At 39.8% G+C, this 21,978-nt stretch overlaps 1 protein-coding gene and 1 long non-coding RNA gene across 3 annotated transcripts in view; one reads left to right on the top strand and one right to left on the bottom strand.

Annotated features, from left to right (window-relative positions):
- The first annotated feature begins 1,591 nt into the window (after positions 1 to 1,591).
- Positions 1,592 to 21,978, top strand: part of SOCS5 (suppressor of cytokine signaling 5) — a 98,447-nt gene continuing 78,060 nt past the window's right edge. Inside the window, exon 1 of one of the 2 annotated variants that reach the window (XM_043918090.1) lies at positions 1,592 to 1,825. The gene's annotated coding sequence lies outside the window, so the exon portion shown is untranslated. The remainder of the gene's footprint in view (positions 1,826 to 21,978) is intronic. The other variant, XM_043918089.1, reaches the window with a different exon arrangement.
- LOC122703676 lies at positions 16,157 to 18,299 on the bottom strand. Its single transcript, XR_006343560.1, has 3 exons — positions 18,054 to 18,299; positions 17,315 to 17,369; positions 16,157 to 16,608 (listed from the first exon to the last, which is right to left on the bottom strand). It is a non-coding gene; the product is annotated as an uncharacterized LOC122703676 (long non-coding RNA).

Here is a 21,978-nt window from a genome sequence, read left to right as displayed (position 1 = left end):
GCCCAAGGATAGATCCTGCCCAACCATCCCAATGTCTGCTCTGTTGCTCTGAGAACTGTGCTTTAGTCAAACTATTTTGGACACATTTCTAGAGGGTAGATGTCAGAAAGTAAAAACCTTACACATCCAATCAATCCCTGAAAGTATCCTGTTTGAGGGGTGGAAATGTCTTCTATATATATCTCCTAGCTCCAGGCACTACCTGTGATGGCAAAAGCAAGCTTCCTAAAATTTTCAGCCTAGTCCATATTGGGGGAAAGTGATGACATTCAGGACATAAATGCTTACTGTAAATATACATCATTATACATGAACAAACCAGAAGTAATCAAGTACACAAGTCTGTACACTGCAAACTTGTGATGACACGCCCCTATGCAATGTATCCATGCCCCTAACTCTTATTCATGCTTTGTCCTTAGGAATCAGCCAAGAGGATTGCTCTCCCCATTATTTAGAGACCTCACTTGACCCTGGTCCTCACGGGTGCCTCAGCATGAAAATCTCCAGCTCCAAGGCCCAGACCCTCGCCTATCTTGACAGGGCAAACAGCTCCTGTTGTGTGCCAAAGTGTTATTAATGAGCTCTGATCTCACTCATGGCAGCTCTGCTGTGAAATGCCAGTCCTGTTAATAGCTCACCGCCAGGCTCTGTGCTTGTCTTCGTGGAGTCGCACCTCAGGACTAACCTTTATCTTCCTTTTATGATCCCAGAACATTGACAGATTCTCAAATGCCATAACAAGAAAATACGTCATGAGCACCAGCCAGTCCTTCTGAGATAATATTGATGTCAGTGACAGGCACGCTATTTTCACCTCCAGATTTAAATGGGAGTGTTTTGATATGGTCTCCCAGACCAGGAGACTTACATAGTAGAGAACTTCCACAGACTGGATCTTTCTTGCTCACTTGAATTTTAAGAGAAATTTTCTCAAGGGACTCAGATAAGTGTTGCTCTCACTCTTTACACAGAGCAACATTAGTGCTTGTCTTGTTCACACTTGCTAACCAGCATTACTCTTCTGCGTGAAGTTACATCCTTTCCCGCTGTGGTTGGATCTCCACCTTTGTGACTCCTGCTTCTCCACAGTAAGTTGATGAGGGAGCCTGGGATTCTCCCAATGAGTAAAACCTGAGCCTGGCCCCAAATCAGGCTGCCTAGGGAACAGAAACAACAGGTGAAGGGCATTGCTACCCAGCCCCAACTCCACGGCCATCCCATCCTCATTTTTTTCCTGGAGTTGCCACGAGCTTTACTTGAGGCGGAAGCTCTGGTACTTGCTCAGGAAGGAGATGTGTGGGGAACTACTCCCTGATGAACTGGAGTCCTTGAGTCCCTATTCCATAGGGGTTTCTTCTAGATTTTCTAGGATAACTCATCCCACCAGAGGAAATGAGCTCATGTAGTCACTGGCCTGACAGATGGCAATGACTTTGGTCAAGAGTGCCAAGGAAAACACCCCAGAAGACGGCTGCTCCTCCCTGTGGCTTTGGTGGCAGCGCCACGTGGATGGGTCTGTCTGCCTATAGCCTTCTCATACCCGCAGAGTGTAAACACCAGGAGCAGCCACATTCCTTGGGCTCTGCATACGGGGTGCCTCAGTGGGCATCTGACCTGATCTGAGTCCACAGAGAAGACGCTGTCAAGCCAACTCTCATCTGGGAAATGCAGAGCTGTTTTTAGACTCTGACCTGGTCGAGTCCATCCTGGAAACATGAGCCAAGGAAAGTTGGCTGAAACGAGCAAGACTCATTTAAGAAGCTGTAATGGAGGAATGCCCATTCTGCCCTGTTGGCTGGCTGCCAAAGTAGATTGGCTCCAGGTAAGTCACTGGCAAGGACAACGATGCTTCTTCCTGCTCCGCATCAGTAACCTGCGCGTGGGTCGTGTGCTGCAGGAGGAAGGGCACGGTGTGGAGCTGGAAGGGCGCCAGAGGTTTATGTAGTCTGTAATCCTGGGGCTCAGTGACTTCTTCTATCTGATCTCTTACTTCCAGGAGGCTTCCTCTCCTCACTTCTCTCCAGGTACTGTGATGATTTGATATCGAGGCTCTCATTTAATATTTCCATTCCATCTCTGTCCATGCTTTCATCTGAGATTTTGTTGTGTTCTTGGCTGACCCAAATGATCATAATTCTGAGTTGTTTCCTCCAGTTTCTTCCACTTGTAACTGAGAAATGAGATTATCATGTAGTAAGTACTCTAAGAAAAAGGTACACAGGTTTGCTGTTACCAAGATTATCTAAACTGACTTTAGTCCATACAGTTCATGTTAGAGGGAAAGGCACAGCAGTTTCCTTTTTCAAGAGTTTTCCCTCTGATTGTTCATTTTGTCCTTGTAACTCTTAGGACCATGTAGAGATGAGTCAGATTACCTCTGTTTGACAGCTGAGGACAATTCAGCTCCGTAGTGACTTGTTTGAGGGAGTCCAGGTAATTGGTGACAAAGCTGATGTCTGGTCTCCTGATTTCCATTCTGGGGTTCTTTTTACCCATCTTCCTTATTTCATTCATGCATGTGTGCTAGGTCACTTCAGTTGTGTCCTACTCTTTGCAACCCTACGGACTGTAGCCTGCCAGGCTCATCTGTCTAGGGGATTCTCCAGGCAAAAATATTGGAATGGGTTGCCATGCCCTCCCCCGGGGGATCTTCCTGACCCAGAGATTGAACCCTTGTCTCCTGAGGCTCCTGCACTGCAGGTGGATTTTTCACCGCTGAGCCACCCGGGAAGCCCTTTTCATTCATTCAGTGTAGCGATTGAAATAAAAAATTGCCCCTATATGCCATGGTAGAAACAGGTCTGTAGTCTTATCTCCTAGCCCGCCCACAGAAACCATCTGTCCAGTCACACAAAAATAGCACCGTATTTCAGCCTCTGCACCTTTGCTCCTGCCATCACTTGCTTGAACTGCCCTCCCTCAGTTCTCTGCTTAATGAAATTTAACTGTCCCTTAAGCCCAAGATTAACTGTCTTCTCTTCTATATTGCTCTTCTGATTATAGCAGCAAAAGTAGTTTTTCTTACTTGGGACAGAGTTAATTAAAAAAAAAAGGTGTACAAAGCCATCATATACTGCCTTGGATTATAGCTTTTTTTGCAGGTGAATTTTTTTCTCCACAAATAAACTGTGAGTCCAAAAAGACAGAAATTGTGTCACACATCTTGTGTTCTCTGGAGAGTCTCACATAGACTGTAAGCCCAGTCTTTATTGAATGAGCAAATGTGACCTGGAGGAGGTTAGCTGGCTCCTCGACATAGTCACAGTACTGAGACTTGAATTCTGAATTCCAGAAGCTGGCCTCCATGTTCTTTCCACCAAGAAAACAGTGCAGTTTTCACTATGATTAGCCTCTTTGCAGGTCGACAATGGTTGAAAATAGGCTACTTCATATGGATCAGTCTAATACAATGCATATTGAGTTATTCTAAAAAAAAAATAGAATAGGTTAAAAAAAACCCCGAATTTCCTGGGTTGTTGACTAGTGGTAAATGAGTAGCCCTCTTTCAAGGATGCTGCTTTCTCTCACAAACTTGAAAATTGATTCTCACCATGAGTCAGTGTGGGAATAAAGTATGGTGGTCATTAGGCTGGCTTCGTGGGCCAAAGAAAGAGGAGACTGAGAGTGACCCAGTGTTAATCTTCTTTTTTTTCTCAATCACTTTTTAAAAATTTAATTAACTCGTTTTTCATCTGTGCCGGGCTTTCTCTGGTTACCGTGCAGGGGCTTCTCACTGCGGTGGCCTCTCTCCTTGCAGAGCACGGGCTCTGGAGTGCGAGCTTTAGTAGTTGCAGCACGTACGCTTCCTTGCCCTGCAGCCTGTGGGATCTTCCTGGACCAGGTATCGTGCCTGTGTCTCCTGCATTGACAGGTGGATTCTTAACCACTGGACCACCAGGGAAGTCCCAGTATTACCTGCTTTTATCACCCATGCACTGTTTCCATCTGCATTGAACTAAGCATGCTCTGTCTGCCCACAGTGGACCAATTTATGTAGATACAGAAATAGCATGGAAATCCCTCATGGAATGCCAATCTTGTGATCATCTGTTGCTATTGCAAGTCATTTTAGTAAAAAGCTTTGATTTAGTGGATATCTTTTGTCTCTCTTCTTTTTGTTTTATCTTAAGGGTTGAATTAAGGGTAGAACTCCAGGCCTCATTCTATAGATGAAATGTACACTCAGTCTATATACTGAATCAATCTGTATACTGAAATAGAATGAAATAGAATAAAATAGAAATAATTACGCTTACTTGAAACCTCTCAGGAAGCTGCTTGGGTTCGAAGACTCCCAAGGGAATTATGCAAGTGACAACGGTATTTCACTCACCTGCCTTTAGAGTGGGGTGGGATATGGTCAGGTGTAGAGCTCACTTCTGCTGAGCAGTACAAGTTCGGGTCAGAATTAAATGGCTCAAGCCAATAGAGGAGAGACAGATTCTATCCTCTTTCACTTGTGGTTATGAAGCTGTCTTTAAATAAATATTAAGCACATATTTAAATATATGTGTTTGAAGCAATACAAAGTTGTCCCATTAAGGCATCTGTCTGTCTTGGTCTGGCCTTGTTTATCAGTGTCATTTTACTTATCAAAGGGAATGGACCACTCCTTGAACAGTCACAGAAACCACAGTGGAACTCAGGAATCTTAACCCAGTCTTGCATCCTATGCATTCACATCCTGTTGCTAAATAACAATTCATTCCATTTGTTTATTTATTAATGACAATTATCTGCATTGCTCAAATGACTTCCTCATTCAAATTAAATATTAGGATACTAGGTCACATACCATTCATACTGTTCATGGGGTTCTCAAGGCAAGAATACTGAAGTGGTTTGCCATTCCCTTCTCCAGTGGACCACATTCTGTCAGAACTCTCCATCAAGGCAAATCGGAAGTGGTCAAACAGGAGATGGCAAGAGTGAACGTCGACATTCTAGGAATCAGCGAACTAAAATGGACTGGAATGGGTGAATTTAACTCAGATGACCATTATATCTACTACTGTGGGCAAGAATCCCTTAGAAGAAATGGAGTAGCCATCATGGTCAACAAAAGAATCCAAAATGCAGTACTTGGATGCAATCTCAAAAATGACAGAATGATGTCTGTTCATTTCAAAGGCAAACCATTCAATATCACAGTAATTCAAGCCTATGCCCCAACCAGTAATGCTGAAGAAGCTGAAGTTGAACGGTTCTATGAAGACCTACAAGACCTTTTACAACTAACACCCAAAAAAGATGTCCTTCTCATCACAAGAGAAGACTCTACACATGGACATCACCAGATGGTCAACACCCAAATCAGACTGATTATATTCTTTGCAGCCAAAGATGGAGAAGCTCTATACAGTCAGCAAAAACAAGACCGGGAGCTGACTGTGGCTCAGATCATGAACTCCTCATTGCCAAATTCAGACTGAAATTGAAGAAAGTAGGGAAAACCACTAGACCATTCAGGTATGACCTAAATCAAATCCCTTACAATTATGCAGTGGAAGTGAGAAATAGATTTAAGGGACTAGATCTGATAGAGTGCCTGATAAACTATGGACGGAGGTTCGTGACATTGTACAGGAGATAGGGATCAAGACCATCCCCATGGAAAAGAAATGCAAAAAAGCAAAATGGCTGCCTGAGGAGGCCTTACAAATAGCTGCAAAAAGAAGTGAAAAGCAAAAGCAAAGGAGAAAAGGAAAGATATTCCCATGTGAACGCAGAGTTCCAAAGAATAGCAAGGAGAGATAAGAAAGCCTTCCTTAGCGATCAATGCAAAGAAATAAAGGGAAACAACAGAATAGGAAAGACTAGAGATCTCTTCAAGAAAATTAGAGATACCAAGGGAATATTTCATGCAAAGATGGGCTCAATAAAGGACAGAAATGGTAGGGACCTAACAGAAGCAGAAGATATTAAGAAGAGGTGGCAAGAATACACAGAAGAACTGTATAAAAAAGATCTTCACGACCCAGATAATCATGACGGTGTGATCACTCAACTAGAGCCAGACATCCTGGAATGTGAAGTCAAGTGGGCCTTAGGAAGCATCACTATATCACTAAGAACAAAGCTAGTGGAGGTGATGGAATTCCAGTTGAGCTATTTCAAATCCTGAAAGATGATACTGTGAAAGTGCTGCACTCAATATGCCAGCAAATTTTGAAAACTCAGCAGTGACCACAGGACTGGAAAAGGTCAGTTTTCATTCCAATCCCCAAGAAAGGCAATCCCAAAGAATGCTCAAACTACCGCACAATTGCGCTCATCTCACACGCTAGTAAAGTAATGCTCAAAATTCTCCAAGCCAGGCTTCAGCAATACGTGAACCATGAACTTCCAGATGTTCAAGCTGGTTTTAGAAAAGGCAGAGGAACCAAAGATCAAATGGCCAACATCCGCTGGATCATCACAAGAGAGTTCCAGAAAAACATCTATTTCTGCTTTATTGACTATCCCAAAGCCTTTGACTGTGTGGATCACACTAAACTGTGGAAAATTCTGAAAAAGATGGGAATACCAGACGACCTGACCTGCCTCTTGAAAAACCTGTATGCAGGTCAGGAAGCACCAGTTAGAATTGGACATGGAACAACAGACTGGTTCCAAACAGGAAAAGGAGTATGTCAAGGCTGTGAAGTAGGGTGAAAACCCTGCTTATTTAACTTATATGCAGAGTACATCATGAGAAATGTTGAGCCGGAAGAAGCACAAGCTGGAATCAAGATTGCCAGGAGAAATATCAATAACCTCAGATATGCAGATAACACCACCCTTATGGCAGAAAGTGAAGAGGAACTAAAGAGCCTCTTGATGAAAGTGAAAGAGGAGAGTGAAAAAGTTGGCTTAAAGCTCAACATTCAGAAAACTAAGATCATGGCATCTGGTCCCATCACTTCATGGCAAATAGATGTGGAAACAGTGTCAGACTTTATTTTTTGGTCTCCAAAATCACTGCAGATCGTGATTGCAGCCATGAAATTAAAAGATGCTTACTCCTTGGAAGGAAAGTTATGACCAACCTAGATAGCATATTAAAAAGCAGAGACATTACTTTGTCAACAAAGGTCTGTCTGGTCAAGGCTATGGTTTTTCCAGTAGTCATGTATGGATGTGAGAGTTGGACTGTGAAGAAAGCTGAGCACCAAAGAATAGATGCTTTTGAATTGTGGTGTTGGAGAAGACTCTTGAGAGTCCCTTGGACTGCAAGGAGATCCAACCAGTCCATCCTAAAGGAGATCAGTCCTGGGCGTTCACCAGAAGGACTGATGCTGAAGCTGAAACTCCAATACTTTGGCCACCTGATGTGAAGAGCTGACTCATTGGAAAAGACCCTGATGCTGGGAGGGATTGGGGGCAGGAGGAGAAGGGGTCGACAGAGGATGAGATGGCTGGGTGGCATCACTGACTTGATGGACATGAGTTTGAGTAAACTCCGGGAGTTGGTGATGGACAGGGAGGCCTGGCGTGCTGCAGTCCATGGGGTCGCAAAGACTTGGACACAACTGAGCGACTGAACTGACTGACCTGAACTGAGGTCACCACATGGCCTTTCTGAAGGCCATACCTCTCTGATGTACAAAAGAGAATCAACAAACCAAGCAAAGACTAACAGCCTACTTCCTACCAGGCACTGTGCTAGGTACTGGATAGTACAATACGTTGGATCTAGTTTGGCTTATTCAGAAGACAACCCTGAGGCAAACCAAGGACTGTTTTTATAGAAGGATAAAAATAGTCTTCAATACATCATCTTTACAAAATTATAAAGCAGCTCTTGCTTCCTTTAACAACTCATTATGAATTCTTTATGCATGCAGTTACCTACATTGCAGTCGCATTTATTTTGTTCATGTCTCTAGTGCTTCTTGGTATGATGAATTTATAACGCAAAGACTAAAAGTAGAATCCCCTCTTACGTGTTCTAAAATTACTCCTTTCAAAGTTCAAAAGCTCCTTCTCCCTTTTAGTTTTAGTGGTGGAAAATCTGGTGAATCATTCCTGATTACACAGTATATAAACTTCATAGTTTCATAAAATCTAATCATGTTCCTGTTCAGTCTTCCTGCCAAAGAGCTTTACCCCATTCAGTAAGTCATCACTCCTCAAGTCATTTCTGAGACCCTTCTGGAGCTTTTCTAGATTTTCATATTTGTATTGATGTGTACGGTTTCCAGGAGAGAAATCAATAACTTTTTGAGGTTTAGACTGCCATGCTTCTACAAATATCCAGGTTGATGTTTACATGGCTCTTTAATAATAAACAGGTCAGCAATTCACAACATCATTTGTCATTAATCCTTGCTTCTTACCCAGATATTTCTTGCTGTATAAATGTTCTTACTGCAAAAATAAAACAGTTATACTGAAGCAAACACCTGTCTAGAACACTCCTTCAAAACTCCTTGTCTGCTGCTGCATTCTCTTCCCTGATTTTGGTTTTCTGTGTACATTTAAACACTCATCCATGTGCTCAAAATAAACAAAGATGCAAAACAAAACAACCAATATATTCTTCCTTTCCTCCTGCAGAATCCCAATCAACAAACCTTCTCGTTATGCCCTACCCATCCTCATTTTTCTCTTTACCCTATTTCTACACCCTCACTAAACTCTCTTTTCTCTTCATTCTTTGTCATCGTTGTTTGTCACAGGGTATACGTTGAAAACACAACAAAAAGAAAAGACTTCCCATTCTCCAGTTAATGTGTAGCCAATGCAGTGAGGAGAAAATAGCTCTCTTAGGCCAAATAAATTTTAGCAATTAACAATATCTTCTGTGAATCATACTTAAAAATGTAGCTTTCGACATTTCATACTTCACAAATGTCAATTGTGAGACTTGCACTTAGGTAATAATTAACTACTTTAAAACTACTCCACAAACATTGAATATGATTTAGCATGGCGCCTTGAGTATAGGAAATGTATCGTAAATAATTGATGAGGCTTTACTCTGATAACTATATGAGAAATGCCTACTGTCCTGTAGGTTATACTACTTAATGCAGATGTCTGGCGGCAGTTTAGTTAGCTTTATGAATGTTCTTGATGGATGAATAGAAATCACGTAGTGGATTGATAAGGAATGGATGGAGTGTATGGGTTTAAGATTTTAGGAGGTAATAGTCCCGTTGGGATCTTCTAGATAGTTTGTGGGCTAGTACTCTGCAGAATTAACACAAATAAGACAGCAATATATATTTAAGGAAATTAATTAGTTCTAGAAAATGATGCTTTTTAATATTTAATTGGTGTATTTTCTAAAAAGGCAGGATTGCACCCATTCATTCAGGAAAAGCATTTTTAAAAAAAAAAAAAAAACAGGTTAAAATTAGAAAATTGTCCAGAGTGTCTTTAATCTTTCATTGAACTGTCCACTCTTAAGTACTTCTATTCTAAGGACTCATCACTGCTCTCCAAACTTCCCCAAAAAAGCCTCTACTGAAGTTTCATCCTGAGTTTTCTAGTGACAAGTTCAATGCCAGCAGGGCTCCATGGACATGTAAATGGGATCTTCACCTTTACATACAAAAGCCACTGAGTAGGTGGCATCATATTTCAGTGAATTGGGAGTGAACACGAAATTCATAGGGACAAGCATGTTGACCCAAACATATGAAGATTGCTGAGTCTAATATTCTAAAATACGTAATTAGTCAATGACTAGGAAACCTTCCTCACATCAGTCTGGAAAGATAGTCAAATACAGAATGTTTTCTTTTTCTTAGATAACTGCGCTAGTTGACTAGTCAATACTATGAGAGTTGCTAATTTTAGAGGTTTTGGGCTCAATTTAACAGTATAGACATAAACAAAATATAAGGACCAAAAAAGGCAATTTTTTTTGAGACCATAACAGAAGTCCCTGTCAGTGGCTGCACATCATTCATGAAAAGTCTGTTGAAATAGAAGAATATAATAAAAGCCAACTGTCCCTCCCAGCTGACTTAAGAAAGCTGAAAAAAAACACAGACATATGACCCGTGGTTTGAGAGATGCCCAAATAGACTCCTCTAACATATTCGTATTAAAACTTGACCCCATGAGTTCTTCAGTTTCTGCTTCAAAGACTCTGTGACTTATGGAAGGATCCATAGGCACGTCCTCCTGATTTGGTCTCTGAAAGGCAGTGAGTCCCCTGGCCTCCAGCTGCATTGTTCATCTCAGAGCAGTGCATAAAGATTCTATAAAGATCCTACAGAACTGGAGATCCTACCAGCTCTTATTCACAAACTTCTTTGATATCTATTCACAGACTTTGGTTCAGAATGAAAATGCATAGGACATACAGTCTCTTCCTAAGATTTCACTATTCTCTTTCTGCTATTTAGGAATAGGAAGTCTATTAATTTAAAGTAAATGTCCATGATTTCCCTGGTGGTCCAGTGGTTAAGAATCTGCCTGCCAATGCGGGAGACATGAGTTTGATCCCTGGTCCGGGAAGATTCCACATGCTACTGGGTGACTAAGCCTGTGAGCTGCAACTACTGAAGCCTGCACATTCTAGACGGTGTGCACTTCAACGAGAGAAGCCACCATAAGCAGAAGCCGTGCACAGCAACTAGAGAAAGCCTGCGCAGCAATGAAGACCCAGCACGGTCAAAAGTAAATACGTACTTTTTAAATATTAGGCAAATGTCCACAGAAAGCACATCATCCTCCAGGTAATTTGATCACATCTACCAAATTCTAATTAATTTGCGAAAGCAAAGAGGAACTGAGGACCCTCTTGATGAAAGTGAAAGAGGAGAGTGAAAAAGCTGGTTTAAAACTCAACATTCAGAAAACTAAGATCATGGCATCCAGTCCCATCACTTCATGGCAAATAGATGGGGAAACAATGGAAACAGTGACAGACTATTTTCTTGGGCTCCAAAATCACTGCAGATGGTGACTGCAGCCATGAGATTAAAAGACACTTGGTCCTTGGAAGAAAAGCCATGACAAACTGAGACAGCATATTAAAAAGCAGAGGCATTACTTTGCGGACAAGGGTCCATCTAGTTAAAGGTATGGTTTTTCCAGTAGTAGTTTATGGATGTGAGAGTTGGACCATAAAGAAAGCTGAGCGTAAAGAATTGATGCTTTTGAACTGTGGTGTTGAAGACTCTTGATAGTCCCTTGGACTGCAAGGAGATCCAACCAGTCCGTCCTAAAGGAAATATCAGTCCTGAATATTCACTGGAAGGACTGATGCTGAAGCTTAAACTCCAATACTTTAGTCATCTGATGCAAAGAACTGACTCATTGGAAAAGACCCTGATGCTGGGAAAGATTGATGGCAGGAGGAGAAGGGGACAATGGAGGATGAGATGGTTGGATGGCATCACCAACTTGATGGACATGAGTTTGAGCAGGCTCTGGGAGTTGGTGATGGACAGGAAAGCCTGGCATGCTGCAGTCCATGGGGTCGCAAAGAGTTGGACACGACTGAGCAACTGAATGAACTGAACCAAATTTTAAAATGAGGAGGAAATTCTGGGAAGATGGAGGAAGTGGTAGCATAGCTTTAAATCTCCCTGGATCCCTTCCCCAAAATAAATAACTGGATAGCAGAACTCAAAACCCTTGAAAATATTTACAGTAAAGCTTAGGTGATAAAGTAGCTTTGTGAACATCAAAATACCAACCAAATGGGATAGCCAGAAGACATGCCGGTTATCAGCACCTATGCATGAGGAAGCAGAGAGATCCATGAGAAACAGTGTATCCAAAAGGTCAGGGGACGGAAAAGTTCAATAACAACCAAGAGGTATTTGCTGAAAAGCATTTGGGCTCGGGTGATAATAGCCCTTGCATGGAAAAGAAAAATTTGAAAGGGAAAACTGCAAATTTAAAGAGATTTGAAAGATATATCCATAGTTTTTTTTTTTTTTTTTAATGGACAAAACTAAACTATCATATTTATGGATGACACTTGGGTGGTAAAACCACAAAAGAAATTGATTTCTATAAAAATCAGTATAGTGGTTAATATCAAGGAGGGAGGCAGTTGTGATCATGGAGCACATGGAAGGCTGGCAAAGTTCTCTTTCTTGACCTGAGTGATGGTTAAAGGGGTGTTGCCTTATAACAATCCATTAAACTCTGCATTTATTTTGTTTGGTTTTCTGTATTTGTATTTTATAATAAAAAGAGGCTTTAAATTTTTTAAATGAACATATCCTTTGGCCTAGTAATTTCACTGCTAGGGATCTGTCTGTAAGAGAAATTCACCAAAGTATGCAGAGATAGGCATGCCCATTGCAGCATTGTTTGAAATAGCCAAAAAGTTGGGGGAGGGGTGGATATGAATGTCTATTAGGTGGAGACTCAGTAAATAAATTATAAAACAGCCAACCATTTAAGAGAATACTATGCAGTCAAGAAAAAAAATTGAGATGGGTCTCATCTATACACGTTCCCAGACATATCATTATGCTTTTTTTAAAAACCAAGATATACAACAAAATTATTATGATCCCATATATGTAAATACATACACAGACACACAAGTGTGTCTTCACACTTAAAATATTTGGAGGAATATCTAAGAAACAGTTAAAAATCTTTACCCTTAAAGTTGAGTGGGAGTAGGGAGGGAGTCAAAGGGTGAGAATTCAATTGTCATTTTGTGTGCTTTTGTATTTTTCAAAAGTATGTGTGTATTTTATTGTTATTTTTAAAAAGCTGATGCCTTGATTGCAGTCTTGTAAAAGGCCCTGAGAGGGAGAAACCAGCTAAGCTGTACCTGTATTTCTGACAGAAAGAAACTGTAAGATAATAAATTTTGTTGTAAGCTCTGTTTTAGAATATTTGTTACACAGTAACATAGAACTAACACAGTTGACTAAATCCATTCCCTTTTGGAACTAGAGCACATATGCTAAAACACTTGCCTTTGGGAGGCTATATGATACATTGGGTGGATGTAGCAAAGTCAGTATGGTTTGTTTTTTTTAGCAAATGTCCTCACCTGTGCCACTTTGTTTTGTTTCAACTCTTTTCTAGCCAGGTGACCTTATCTCTGAAGACTTTATTCAAAATGGGCTTTCTTTACAAATTCATTTTGTTTTCTTTTCTAGCAGTGAGTTTTTTCAATCTCATCTTTTATTTGAAAATTGCAGTTTGAAAGTGATTTAGTTAAGAATCATCCCAGATTCCAACTTATTACTCCACACACTTCTTACTTTCTGTCCTTGACTGCTTTGCTCCATTGTCTGCATTCTTCTACCTTTCTTTAGAGCTTTTCTTAATTCTTTCAGTGCTTGGATGGAGCATAGGAATCTGCTTGAGTAAGCCCTCCTATTATTTCCATATTTCAACATTTTTTTCTTTTCTTTCTTTCCCTGGAACTACATTTTTTATATTATAGTCATTGCTCTGAAAGCTTGTACATGACTTCCTTTTATTTCTCACTTAATTAAGAAAGAAGGAATAAATCCTCCTGTAAGAGATAGACCATATGACCACATTTAGTAGTTCTATTGGGAGAACAATATTTGCATTAATTTTTGCAGAATTTCCAGAATGCTTAGTTCTTTGAGCAACATAAGGAATCCCAGATTTAGGAGGCCTGAAATTAGAGGAATGCTCTTCCCTCCCCTCCCCCAGCTTCTCAGAATGGCAATTCCTCAGCTATATAGGAGAATTCAGAAAGGTAAGTGGAAAGGGAAGATTTTTGAATACCATTTTCCTTTGTTTACCAAGTTGGTGTGAAATACAAAGGGACCTAAGGATTTATTTTGGATGAATAAAAATTATAGGCTCTCTAAGTTACAAATAATAACAATAACAACAAAACAAAACAAAACACGTCACTTTTCCTTCCAAAATATTTGAGATGCACTCTATATGAGGAAAATGGCCTTAAGAAGAACATAGCAATATATATCTTCTGCCACGAAAAACTCAGATGAGATTGTGTCAAATAAGAGATCAAAAAAGCTGGCAACCTATCCGGCAAGGTTTTGACTTGCACTAAGTGTTTTACCCCTTTCTAAGGGCAGCACGGTCCTGACATAATAAACACATTCTTCGGCAATCAAACCGCAGCAGTAACAACAATGAAGACAGACACATAAAAGATTTGTTAGGTTTTATTTTGTTTGTTTGTTTTATTAGCACATGGCCTCAGAGAAGCTAAGTGAAGATTCGCCCCTCCAGCTGTTGGTGTTGCTCCTCAGGGCAAGGCTGACATTAGATACAGGTATTTGGAAATGAAAGATACTCCCTTCCAACCTCGAAGAAATTATTCAGGAATCTGGGAGACAGCATATGATATTTTGCCAGGTGCCACCAGTCTTTCTCAATAAAACATCCCTAGTGAAAAAACGTGGAGGCCAGAAAGGGCTGGTGAGGGAAAGCAGGACGAGGAGGCTGGCAGCAGTATACCCTCAGTGAATTCAATGCAAGGGAGAACATGCAGAGAGACGCCATAAACGTGCTTTCTCACCAAGTTCCTTTCGTTTTAGAGCTGGGAAAACTGAGGTGCAGGCATAATCACCAAAGGCATACAGCTAGTTGCTGACAGAGCTGGCTGTCTCTACTCTATCACACTGCTTCTTCATTTTCCTGATTTCCTACCTCTGTTCTGTTCTGGTCTAAACTGCCTTTGTTAATTGGCACTAAAGCCTCTGCACCTAGAGTTTCAGACATGTTTGGAAACTTCCTTTAAATGTGTTGATCGACTGAGCGCTGAATTATTTGTGAGAGCAAGAACAACTCCCTCCAGGATGAGGTATTCAGAGATCAGTCATGATATGTTCCATTCTTCCAGGCTCTCTACATTTTCACACAGGAGGAATCAGTTTCTTGAGAGTGCACAGGCCCCCAAAAGCCATTGTAAAGGTATCTGTGGAGAAAACAAGGCAAAATCCCATGGGTCCAGCTACGCTCCACAGTCATCCTTAGGATGACCTTGGAGAACCTGATTCCTCCTGTGGTGATGATGTGTGTGGACTGGGTGATTTGTGAGAGACAGGTGAATGAGCTCTATGTACAGCTGGTCCTTGAGTCTTCGGTCCTCCTCAGCATCAGCTGGCAAGACGGTGTCCTTGTCCCACTGCCTCTGAGAGACACGGAATCTTGGCAGGGAGAGGAAGAGGGAGTGATACTGCATCTAACTTTGAGAATGATCATTACCATATCAGTGTGCAAACGACATGTTCCAATGGGCAGTGTAGGAGTATGCACGTTTGTCTAGTTATCTTGAATATTATAGGCATGGTCTAATTCTTCTTTATATTTTCTTCTAATAACGAACTGCAAAAGAACAAGATGTACGGTTGTGCTTTATAGTTCAGGCAAACAATACAGGTTTTGGCTAACATGGTTTGATATGATCAGCTTTTTTTTTTTAAAGCCGATCTGGCAGAAAAGCAGTGGACTATTGCAGGAGTTGCATTGGCCCTTCCAACACTTCTCTGTCCAGTCCATTAATCAGTGGCCAAATCGCCAAGACACCACATTACTGCGCTGTAGCTCAAAGAGGTCTGTGGTTGTAATTGGGTTGACTGGGAACAAAGTTATATCATTCTAATTCTGATTGATTAATGCTGAAGTCCTTGCTAAAAAGTGGTTACCAGTCTGTCTCCACAAATCATTCAGTGGTGAAGGAGGACTAAGCTAAACAAACTTGGGCCTGTGAACACAGATTTTTCTTGCAGTGTGGGGCAGAGGTGTAGAGATGGTGGAAAGGGAAGAAAAAAAACTAGATTTGACCGAAGGAGAAAAAAAACCCTGCAGTCTAGGTTCTTATGGCATCTTGGGCACTTCCCTTTCTTTTGTTACCTTGTTCCCATCTCTGCATTCACTGTCTCTCTGCAGTCAGATTACCACCAAATGGTACCACCATAGTCATTCCTTTCTATCACCCTTGGCTCTTTCTTTACAGATGCTCATTATTAGCCAGATAGAGTTATTGCCTAGTCAAATGATTTAAACCTCCCCTCTCTGAAAGCTTTTCTACCCAAATTCTCCAACTCCACCCAATTCCTCCCAATTACTTTTTTCTAGTGAAGCACACTCCCAGTCATCCCCTTTGTCTCTCTCAGTTTCTCTTTTTCATCACTCCCATATCTAAATTTGCTCATTCATGGAAAGATAACATTCCTCTACTTGGGTTAGATAATCTTTTCAAAAATGCTTAGTGTATTTCCACCAGTCCTGGACACAGAGTAGGTAGGGTATTAGAATTGCAAGAATGTTTTGGACAAAATCAAATTTAAATATTGCTTTTCTGTTTGGGGTTCTTCGAGATATATCCAAACAAATAATAGGGGGAAATGTTTTTTCAATTTTAAGTACGCTCTGGTTCAGTGTCAGCAATCTCAAGCATTACTTCTTGCCAGCTTTCCATTTGGTAGAAGGTGCTTCCTAAAGATGAACTTCTGTGGAGTCAGAACAAGCACTGATGAGCCAAATCACGATTAAAATGCTTGCTGGCTGCTGCTTTTTGCCAGTGTAGCTCTGTGTTTCCACTTGTTGGAAATCCATCTGCCTGTCAGTGTTTATGAACGCCAGTACCTTTTTTGATATAACTCACAGTGTTCCGCTTCAAGAACGCCATAATTTTTAAGTCTCCAACTTTAAAGAAATGGAAGCAACTGAATTTCTCTTCATTTAAAAGTAGAAATAGAAAAAAAAAAAAAGTAGAAATAGTAGTATTACATAGCTAGAAATTTCTGTAAAGTGGATTAGCAATAACGTTACTTATGCTTTCAAAAATAGGGTTCTTTGAAGTTTATGCCTGTGTATCGGTCACAAGATAATACATTCTTTGACTTTAAACTATTTTCTTTCTTGTCCTAGAAATCCTGAATGATTGTTACTCTGTGGACATTTACAGGAATTTGGCTTGAGAAAAAATGTTTCAAAACTCAGGTAGAGGTAAATTATAACTTATTACTGGGAGGAAAACACTCTTAGTTGCAACATCTAACTGGAAAGCTTTTGAATTTTCTAGATATGACATAAAGATTTATTAGGTGTGATTTCACAGAAGAAAAAACATTTTGGTAAAAACTTTTTTTTGGTAGGTAAAATAGGAACTCACAAGAGTAACTAGATGAACTTTAGTGGAAGTCCTCTGTGAACTTAATTGAGCAAATGAAATCCATTAAACTCCAGGAAACTAAACCTGCATGTTTATTATTTATTTCTGGCACTGAGTCCTTTCCATTTCCCTACAGAGTTGTTTGAGGAATCTAATATTTTGAAAACATGCTATTTTAACTTGAGTTAAAAACTTGATCCTAGTAATTTGGTGAAAGGGCATGAGATCAGAGTATGGCCAGGGTCTCATTCTCACTCTGCTACTCACCGGATTTGTGACTGTGGTCATCTCTCTTCCATATTTTGGACTTCTGTCTTCTCATCTGTTTGACAAGAATAAGAAATACCTGATCTCGTTGCCTCTTAACATTGTTGTGAAGATCAAATAAAGTCCTAGTTGTTAAATCATTTTGAAACTATCCAGTGCTATACAATATAAGGCAGTCTATTCATTATCACCTCAGAATTCCTCTCCGATTACATTGCTTCAAATGCATTATTTAGGAAAAGTACAAACTTGAATGCCATATGGAGTCCCTGTTGACACTGCAGATGTTGGTTAATTTTAGATTCTAAAAGAACAAAAGAACAGAAGCAGTACCAAGCAAATTAGCCTCTCTTTAGCTTTTTCTTCGAAATCTCCTATTATACAAATACCAAACTAAAAATGGCAGGCTAAATATTATAGAAAATTACATCATTTGAAGCATCGAAATTCTGTATATCCAAGCCTTTTTGCAGTTTATTTTTGCGGGAGTTTATTCCCTTCAAAACACATCACCAATGAATTTAATGCTATAAGATTAATCATGGTTATTTCTTCAAGGACCAAGTAAGAGGATTTTAATCTTAAATTTTAACCACAAATAACAGAGTCAAGGGAAATAGAAAAGTCTCAGAAAGACTCACAAAAAGCCATTTTGGTGGTCATAGTCTCTCTTGAACTAATGGGAAACTGAACTAAGCTCAGCTAGCCTTGGTCTCTGATTCTGAAGATTCATATTTACCAGTGGGAATTTCCTTGAAGAACAGGTGTGGCAGACTTGCACATACTCATGACAACTGCTTTTACAGCCTCATCAGCTTGAGAAGACCTGTCCTCCTCACATGCGCCATCTGTAAGACATCTCTTTGCATTTTGTCAAACCTGACTCTGCTTACACATGCACAAGCAAGAGGTGTTTTTGTAAAACATATAGATGGCATCTGTCATTCTATCTCTTGTTTGTACACCACCCACTAACAAAAAAATATCCTGGAACAAGCTGAGCATTCTTTAAGTGCCTTGTAATTATTTATATTATATATAACATTTTTATATTATATATTATTAATATAATATTGCTTATATTATATATATACAAAGGTCCAGTTGATATTCTGAACCTAGATTTTTACTTTCTAGAGGATAATCATGTCCCCAAATTGTTCACTAAGTCTATCACTTTAATTAGAAATAATTTTCAAACACAGGCCATAAGTGTTTCAACTATAAGGCACCTGCTCCTCTAAAAGAGGCAAAAATTTTAAAAGTTTGTCTTAACCTATCTTTTAGTCATTTGGTGGATACAGTCTGATGTTTCAAAGTATACTCTCATGTGGATTAGAATTATTAAAAGCAAACCCAAAGAGTAGATTTTATGACACAGCTTATTATGGATGCAGTCTAGGCTGATTATTTTTGTATTAAGTATATTAGTAATCACCTCCCTATCCTGCCCATATACTGCCCCTATTAGCACAAAAGGCCTAATAAGACAGGTGCAACTTGATTCTACATTACATGGTTCCCTCAAACTGGAACAAACTTTTAACTCCCTCAAATATTTTCCCCAGTGAAGGACTTTGGATTACTGCAGATGATTACAGGCCTAAAGAAGAAATGGATTCAAACAACTCTCATTCACTGCTGAAACTGAACTGGAACTGACCCCTAAAAGCAATTGGCTTAATTCCTATAAGAGGAATATGAATCAGGTTGCCATCTGTTCCCTTCCTTCTTTAACTTCCCCAGTGAGCTGGGTTTAAGCATAGAACTGGAGGAGTCTTTCAGGGAAGGGAAAGAAGACTCAGGTTTGGTGTTTAGATGGGTTTGCTGCAAGGCTTAAGTCACTCTAGATGTGAGAAGAAAGGAGTCTGGGAATTAGCTGGGGAAATCACAAAATTTGGCAAACCATGGGCACAACATGAGTTTAATTTGCCAAATTTTGTTTGAAGATGTTACATTAATCAAAAATCCTTTGCTCGCCAAAGTTGAAAAAACATAACCCAAAGTAGCTGAATCAAAAGGTAAATTTATTGACCCATGTAACTGGATAATTTAGAGTATCTGGTGCAGGTGAAGCTTGATCCAGGCCTCAAACAATATGACCTAGGACTTGCTTTCTCTCTCTCCATTTCTCAGCTCAGCATCTTCCATCTGGGCTTCATTCTTGGACAAGCTCTCACCTTCTGTACCCAATACGGATGCAAGCTGCTACTTACCCCTAGGTTCAAATCCAGGACCAAATTTTCTAGCAGATCTAGAAAGGATCACTGTGACCAGGGGAGTAGGATATACTAGATGACCTAGACCAAGGTCACATGTGTCACCCCACAGCATGGTGGTGGAGACATCACTATTCTCACCAAGCCCTGAGAGGAGGGAGGACCAGAGTCCACAGAACAAAATTAAGAGTGTGGTGAGTAGAACTGATGTTCTCCACAAACACGCAGGAACCAGACGCACAAATAAATTTACTGAGTATTATCCCTCACTTAAGAAGGAATTCTGGATATCTTCTAGAATCCAAGTCTTACCAGCTGAAGAGAAAAAAAGGAGAATGTATAACTCACATTTCCTAATGTTTACATAGAAGAATTAGTGCTTAATGAAAACTTGAAGGATAAATATTGCAAGTACAGAAACCAAAATATATGAGAAGGAATTTAAATTTAATTAATTTAAAACAAAAAAAGAAGTGGATTCCATTTTAAAAAAAGAAAAAGATAATGGCCAAAGGAGAGACTATAGAATCCTCATGTGAGACATTTTAAAAATTGAAGGTAGTTTCAATTAGAGCTACAAGTAGATACTCTTCAAAGATACTGGGCAGTTCTAGCTTCATGATTTGTAGATTTTGCAGTTTCTGAGGAAGAGAACTTTAGAGCTAAGGAAAGCTTTATAGGTGGCTATTTGTTGAAATTGTCAACTCATAGTTTGTTTTTAAATACTTTCATTCTATAATTGAAACAAACAAACAAACCTCCCCATACATGAAATGGAACCAAAGAGAAGTCCTATGTGGAAAGAAAATTTTATTTTCTAATAGTGATAGTAATATGGCTAGGCTAGCTTGTTACGATATTTACATATATTTCTTAAATGGCAGCTTTCACTGCCATGTTACTTGTACATATTTCTACATCTGTATGTTCTCCTAAATTTGTTGTTCAGTCACTAAGTGTGTCTGACTCTCTGCAACCACATGGACTGCAGCATGCCAGGCTTCCCTGTCCTTCACTATCTCCTGGAGTTAGCTCAAACTCATGTCCATTGAGTTGATGATGCCCTAAATAGTTCTAAATATTTCATGTAAATTAAGTACCCTAGGATTTTTCCATCCTGGTCTCATGTATCTGGAATCTAATAATAAAAAAAGTATGGAGGGAGGTGCCTAACATAAAGACAGTATGCTCACTTTACAAGGCTCAGTTATAAAGCACATTTACCAAAGTCTATCCATTTTACCAGGCCCTTAAACCTATTTTCCAAAAGCAACCATGGGAAACTGAAGAATTACAGAGACAAATGCAAAGGGATGCTAATTAAAAAAAAAAATGGCTGAAGGATATTTGAACCTGGGGCTAGGGTAGCACTAGAGCTGTTTGGGGCAGTCTATACCTTATAAGCTCTCAACTCCAAGCCCATTAATCCCATCATAGTCTTCATTCAAAAGATGCTTCCATATGTTGAATTAAGAAAACTCAAGTATTTTCTAGAGCTTGCAATTTATTAACTGGCACAGAATCAAGCTGAATATTATTCTTTCTTTTCTTCTTTTTAAAAGTACGCCAGCCATTACTGGTTATAGGAGAAGCAGATTAAATATTTTAAAATTTTCTGGACTTCCCTGGTGGTCTAGTGGTTGAGAATCTGTCTGCCAATACAGGGGACATGGGTTAGATCTCTGATCCAGGAAGATTCCACATGCCACAGGGCAACGGAGCCCATGCACCATAACTACTGAAGCCCAGGTGCCCTGGAGCCCGTGCTGAGCAATAAGAGAAGACTACACACTGCAACTAGAGAAAGCAGGCTTGCAGCAACAAAGACACAGCCCAGCCAAAAATAAATAAGTAAATAGATCATTTTAAAAAATAGTTAAACATGATGAAATACCAGTAAATGCTCATTGCAGAAGTTTTTTTTTTTTAAAATTATTAGGAAATGATAAAAGCTATAATTTGCAGACCAAAGAATGAGGAATTATTTTTAATAGAACGTGAGAGCTAATCCTTTGAAAGTTGATGTTCTACTTTGGAAACCTAGTCATGCCACCTTAGAATATTCCTTTGGAAGATTTCGTTAAAGTGTTTGGGAGACTTCTGGGGATTTATCCTAAAGATATACCTGCAGACATATGTGTTGGGTTATTCATCTCAGCATTGTTTATAATAAATAGCAAAGACTGTAAACAGCTCAAGTGTTCATCGATAGGGGAATGGTTAAATAAACTGTAGTGTAATGTTATGCAGCTGTTAAAAAGAATCAGGAAGCTCTCTCAGTACTGATATGAAAGAGCTCGAAGAGACATTGTCAACAGGAAAAGCAATACACAGTTCAGGAGATATAATATGCCACCTTTTGTGTAAGCAGGGAAGAAAAGAACTGCTTACATGTGCATGAAAATCAGGACACATGGAAAATCCAATATAAGTAACTATCTCTAC

The sequence above is a fragment of the Cervus elaphus genome, chromosome 11, assembly GCF_910594005.1.
Source record: "Cervus elaphus chromosome 11, mCerEla1.1, whole genome shotgun sequence".
Lineage (NCBI taxonomy): Eukaryota > Metazoa > Chordata > Mammalia > Artiodactyla > Cervidae > Cervus > Cervus elaphus.
This window is presented reverse-complemented; position numbering and strand designations above follow the sequence as displayed.